The following is a 6,827-nucleotide window of genomic DNA, read 5'->3' as shown; positions in this document are numbered from 1 at the left end:
CACCCGGCTCCGCCGCGACCCGGACGGCCGGCTTCGCCCGCCACCCGGCTCCTACGCCACCCGAACGGCTCCGCCCGCCACCCGGCTGGTCCTGCCCCCTGGCCTCTCTCCGCTCCCAGGCCAGCTCGCGTTGCTCAACTGTTGCGGCCGAGTGCTGGCTCAAAAGAAGCGAGTGAGATGCCGGCTGAAGAAAAGTCAGGCTGGTTTAAAAAAAAGAAGGGTCCAGCTCCCCGCATGGATTCTGACAGAAAGAAAAAAAAAGTGAGAGAGATGTGCGTTCGACGGCACGCAACCGGCTGGAATATGCGTCCGACTGCCAGATATGCGTCCGACCGCTAACTGCCTGGCCGGCTGTAAAGAGCCCGACTGTTGTGTCGGAGTCCGCCTGCCCGGCCGGTTGACAAGAAAAAGAGAAGAAAAAAAAGAATCAACTTCAACAAAGAAGACAAAGTAGTTGCCGGGAGATCCGGCCCTACTGCTCAGCAGTCGGCCCGAATCTCGGGGGCTACACCCAGCGGTGCGCTGACGCGCCCCCGCGAGAGAGAAGACAAAGTAGTTGCCGGAAGATCCGGCCCGACTGCTCAGCAGTCGGCCCGAATCTCGGGGGCTACATCCAGCGGGTGCGCTGACACGCCCCCGCGAGAAAGAAGACAAGGTAGTTGCCGGAAGATACGGCCCGACTGCTCAGCAGTCGGCCCGAATCTCGGGGGCTACACCCAGCGGGTGTGCTGACGCGCCCCCACGAGAGAGAAGACAAAGTAGTTGCCGGGAGATCCGGCCCGACTGCTCAGCAGTCGGCCTGAATCTCGGGGGCTACACCCAGCCGGTGCGCTGACGCGCCCCCGCGAAGATTGCAGACAAGAGAAGAGTTTTGTCCGGCTGTCAGCAGCCGGCAAAAGAAAAAGGGCGTTGTAAGACGCCTCGCCGCCTGGCCGGTCGAGCCTGACCGGCCGGGCGAGGGCTTCACCCAGCGGGTGCGCCGACGCGCTCCGCGAGCGCCGAGTCACGCTCCGCGAGCGCCGAGTTGCGCCGGCTGTCTCCGACGACCGTGACTACACAAAAATCAATGTGAGCTCCTCACCCGCATATTTTTTGCACCATGCAAGCATGGATAACCACGAGCGATGCTCGGGGGCTGTCTCTGCATTTTATTATAGTAGCATCACTGTTCGCCCCGGCGCCAGCCAGAGTTGGCCCGGGGGCTGGCCGCTTGGCCTGAGACGTTAGTTCCCGCAGACGGCTTAGTACCATGCGCGGTACCAAAGGCCCACTCTTAGTCACAGACCGCGGAGCGGCTGTCTGACTAGCAAGAGTGTATGCTGGAGGCCACCCATGCGAAAAACGTGCGGGAAGAAAAACGTTCAGGCGACCCAGCCGTTTTCCTTTACAAGTATCTACTCGGTTGAATCTGCTCCTAGACTCTGAGTACTGTACACTCCACTTTGCGGACCACTCTTAGCCACAGACCGCAGAGCGGCTGTTCGGCAAGCAAGAGCACAAGCCAAAAAGCGGAGGGAACACGAAAAAGATTAAGGGGGCTCGAACGAAACCGAGTCGGCACCCTCCGCATAAAACTTGCAATGCTAAAAGCAAACATTTGATATATCTGCATGGACTAACTTTGTCTTTTTTCTTGACAATTTCCATGAACACTTGCCAAAAAACCTCCGCCCAACTTTGCCATGTTGCCCGGAGGCTTGGGGGCTACTGTCGGAGTAATCGACCACGGGTACCCCGAGGACGGCAAGACAATATTTCAAGACATCAGGGCTAGCAAAGCCCCTCAGTCCGACTGCGCCAGCCAGCCGGCTGCCGACTGCAGCCCGAAGCGACATCGACAAGACCCCGACGTGGCGGCCATACCGCGGACGAGACGGCTGTACCTCGATGCCATCATATATAGTGTCACTTGTCCCCTGGCACTATTTATGAAGTGACCCAGGGGACAAGCATGACACCCCACCATGCCTACATAGCTTACTCTCTAAGCTAGCCATGCCTATATATATGGGCATCCATCCATCCATCCAGGAGGATGGACACTCACACACACTCACGGCCGCAAGCCACGGCCATACATGGCCGGCCACTAGCATACCACATACATGCATTTACCAAGTCAGATGCATATGGCCCTGATCCCAGATACAGCTCCAGGAGCAACTCTGTACTAGATATATCAGATACACTCAGACATGCAACAGTAGGAGTATTATCTCTCCGGAGAGCTCCGAAGCTGGGTAAACCACCGCGTGCTACTCGCATACCCGCTCCCGGGCCTATCAGCAGCAGTCTTACCCACACACTAAGCCCTTGTGGCATCTGTCGACTCGCAAGCCCCTCGTGAGAAATAGCACGACAGTTGGCGCCCACACCACGACATGAGTGGTATTGCAAACTGTTGTGGATGTCTCAAATCTTTTCTGAGCATTTACAGCTGTTATGCTGTCCAATTTTCCCTAGAAATTCTGATGTCTTTGCATTGTGGTTGTGCTTTCAGATGGCCAACCGTGTTCAAAACCAAGTGGTTCGCCTGACCCGGTGCCTCGACGTGCCTGGTCATACTGCTATGTTAGTCCGGGTAATGATAGAGACGGGTTACCGTTGGTATCCCGAATACACCGTCGAAGAGCAATTCCGAGACTTTAATCAAAGCCAATATTTCTGCACCGTCAGGATATTTCATTCTTATCCTGGATCTACCGAGCCCCTTCACTATTCCTATGGACTCGGGGTTACTGTTGAGATGGCTGTGCAGGATGCTGCCTATTCCATGATGACCATCATGCGAGTCCGGACTGGCCTGCTTCGGAACACCGACTTCCGTTACATGCCAGCTTCACTTCCGGGAGCGCAAGGGTATCTTCAGGCTATCTATGCTGACTCCACTCAGGAGGACTCATTAACTCGTACCACTGCCGAGATGCTTGAAGATAAGGACCGAGAGAATCGGGCCTTGAGGCTGGAGCTTTTCAATACCCGTGCTGATCATTGGGCTACATTAACTCGGTTTGCACCTGCGGTGCAAGCTGGATGTATGGATACAAGGGATCTGTATCCTGTGAGATCTGCTTTGCCAGACATGGTGGATTAGCGTGATGTGGGAGGCATCACCCCACCCCGTGGTCCCCGCAGGCCACCGTTTGTTGGTCCAAGACCTCATCCTAGCCCCTATGGTCCACAGGCTCCTCAGGACCGTCTATTCCCGGATGGTCATGCTGAACTTCCAGGCTATGGAGGTGACTTCTATGAGGACTACTACGGAGCTATCTGAGTTAGTAGTAGTATCACTAGTATTGTAATAGTTGTATCTCCACTGTCCTGCGTGACTTGTGGAATATGACTTGGCATGTAACCAATTCCGGAGGTGTAGACAAATAATGTATAGGAGCTTGGAATGCCTCCGATGAGATGTAACGTCTTTCATCATAGTTGTACTGTAGCCTGGGCTTGTACTAAACTATGTATGATGTGTATGACCGTTGGTATATATATGGCAGTTTTATATTACCATGACATACGGATGAACATCTCTGCATTCCGTGTTATCCATTACATTCTGCACTTCCTTGCTAAGTTTGAGCCATCATTGTCTAAACTGTTGTCTTGTTTTCTCCTAGGATGGTCAACAACCGCAGCAACCCTGCTGCCTCGGAGCAGGGGGAAGCCAGTGCAGCTAGGGGTGAAAATCTGCCTCACCCGCCTTCTCTGGCCGAAGTAATGCTGGAGGCGGAAAGAAACAAGCGTGAGACTAACCGCCTGCTGGAGCGGATTGAGCAGAACACTGCACGCCGCCCACAAAATGACTTGGTGTCAATCAATGACTTTATCAAGCTGTACCCACCAAAGTTTAACCATTCCGTTGAACCCCTCGACGCAGATGACTGGCTTCGCAGCATTACCCACAAGCTACGTTCTGCCAACGTAGCCGAAGCCGACAAGGTTACTTACGCTGCCTACCACCTCGAAGGCCCTGCTAGCCACTGGTGGGAGAATTTTGAAGCTATGCGCCCGGTCGGCCAAATCACTACTTGGGCTGAATTCAGTGAGGCTTTCCGTGAGCATCACATTCCGGAAGGTCTCATGGATCATGAGAGGGAGGAGTTCTGCAACTTCAGACAAGGAAGACTGACTGTGGATGCCTATAGTCGTGAATTTGGGAATCTCACATGTTATGCCCCTGAAGAGGTATCTACTGACGCTAAGAAGCAGGCAAGGTTCCGCAAGGGACTTAGCCCTGAGCTTCGCCGCGATCTTCATCTGCACGAGTGCACCTCCTTGCAGAAGTTGGTCAATAAAGCCATCAGTGCTGAGACAGGCCAGACTGATTATGACGCTTCACGCAAGCACTCCCGTGATTTTGGCTCTTCATCCGGCTCTGGAGCTCAGAAGCGCCGGGTGTGGATCCCAAGCACGTCACTGCCACCCAGGTTCATCCCGAGGCCATCCTTTGAGGCGCCTTGTTCCAACCAGCAATTTGCACCGCCCAAGCCCTATGGTGGCCCCGCTGCTAATGCTGCTCCACGCCCCAATGTGGTGACATGCTTTAAGTGTGGAGAGCCGGGTCACTATAGCCGAGAGTGTCCCCAGAACAACAACCCCATTCAAACTGGAAAGTCCGTTGGCCGTGGTAAGCCTGCGGGAAAGACATTCTACGCCAAGCCGGTCACCACTGCCCGTGGCCATGTCAACTATGTTTCAGCCGAGGAGGCTCATGAGGATCCCAACGTCGTCCTTGGTACGCTCCTTGTTAACTGCCATCCGGCATCTGTTCTTTTCGATACTGGAGCATCTCATTCATTCATATCCGAGAACTATGCTCGATTGCACAACACGACATTCTGTGACATGCCCTCTACCATGGAAATTCAAACTCCTGGCTCTAGATGGCAAACTTCTAGAGTAAGCCATGGGAACGAAATTCTTGTCGATAGACTTGTCTTCCTTGCATCCTTAATAGCTCTCAAGTCCTCGGACATAAACATCATCTGGGTATGGACTGGATGTCAGCTCATTATGCTAAGATCGACTGTGCCACTAGAACCGTTCAACTTACTCACCCATCGGGCAAGACAATCAATGTCTTAACCTGAGTGGCCAAGCGCCAGCTTTACTCCTTAAATGCCAACCCCCTTCCAGACCTTGCGGATGTTCCGGTAGTCCGAGACTTTCCGAATGTCTTTCCAGAAGAACTGCCAGGTGTTCCACCTGACAGGGATGTCGAGTTTGTGATAGACCTTGTTCCAGGAACCGTACCAATTTCTAGAAGACCCTACAAGATGGCACCCTTAGAACTAGCCGAGCTTAAGAACCAACTCGATGAGTCCTTGAAAAAGGGTTTCATCCATCCTAGTTCCTCTCCTTGGGCTTGCCCCGTCCTCTTCGTCAAGAAGAAGGATGGAACGGATCGAATGGTTGTAGATTATCGACCTGTCAACTTGGTCACCATCAAGAACAAGTATCCGCTTCCTAGGATCAACGATCTGTATGATCAACTCACTAGATCCTCAGTCTTTTCCAAGATGGATTTGAGGTTGGGCTACCATCAAATCAAAATCAGAAACGGGGACATTCCCAAAACGGCCTTTGTTACTCGTTATGGCCAATACGAGTACACCTTTATGTCTTTCGGTTTAACCAATGCCCCAGCCACCTTCTCCCGGTTAATGAACTCGGTTTTCATGGAGTATTTGGATAAATTCGTCGTAGTGTACCTCGATGACATACTCATCTACTCCAAGAACAAAGAGGAACATGCCGAACATCTAAGGCTGGTATTGATGAAACTTCGAGAACATCGCCTTTATGCCAAATTCTCCAAGTGTGAATTTTGGTTGCCAGAAGTGACCTATCTAGGCCATGTAATCTCTGGTAAGTGTATTGCTGTCAATCCCGAGCGAGTTCAAGCCGTCCTTGATTGGACTCCACCTGAGACGGTTATGCAAGTTCGGAGTTTCCTTGGCTTAGCGAGCTATTGCCGCCGCTTCGTTGAGAATTTCTCCAAGGTTGCTAAACCTCTAACTGAACTCCTCAACAAAGATAAAAAGTTCGAGTGGACTCCACAGTGCGAGTTCAGCTTTCAGGAACTGAAAAGACGCCTGAAATCTGCTCCCGTACTGGTACCACCAGATTTCCCCAAGGACTTTATTATCTATTGCGACGCCTCGCGACAAGGACTAGGTTGCATACTCATGCAAGATCGTCAGGTAATTGCCTATGCTTCACGGCAATTACACCCACATGAGGAAAATTATCCCACACATGATCTAGAGCTTGCAGCTGTAGTCCATGCACTCAAAACTTGGCGACATTACCTCCTCGGTAATCGTTGCGAGATCTTCACCGACCACCAAAGTTTGAAGTATATCTTCACCCAACCAGATTTGAATCTCAGGCAAAGACGTTGGGTCGAGTTGATCTTGGATTACAACTTAGGAATAACTTACACCCCGAGCAAAGCCAATGTCATGGCTGATGCACTAAGTCGTAAATCCTATTGTAACAACCTGATGTTACAACAAAGTCAACCACTTCTCCACGAGGAATTTCGTAAGCTTAATCTTCACATTGTTCCTCGAGGTTTTCTATCCACCCTGGTAGCTAAACCTAACCTTATGGATCAAATCATAACCGCCCAGCGGTATGATAAGGGCATATCCCGAATTAAAGAAAACATTGCTAGCGGAGTTGCTAAATGTTTTTCCATGGATAAGCGGGGTGCTGTCTTCTTCGAGAACCGTTTGGTGGTTCCCAAGAAACAACATCTACGCCAGTTGATCCTTAAGGAAGCTCATGAATCCCCTCTCACCATTCATCCCGGTAGTACT

The sequence above is a fragment of the Triticum aestivum genome, chromosome 3A, assembly GCF_018294505.1.
Source record: "Triticum aestivum cultivar Chinese Spring chromosome 3A, IWGSC CS RefSeq v2.1, whole genome shotgun sequence".
NCBI lineage: Eukaryota > Viridiplantae > Streptophyta > Magnoliopsida > Poales > Poaceae > Triticum > Triticum aestivum.
This window is presented reverse-complemented; position numbering follows the sequence as displayed.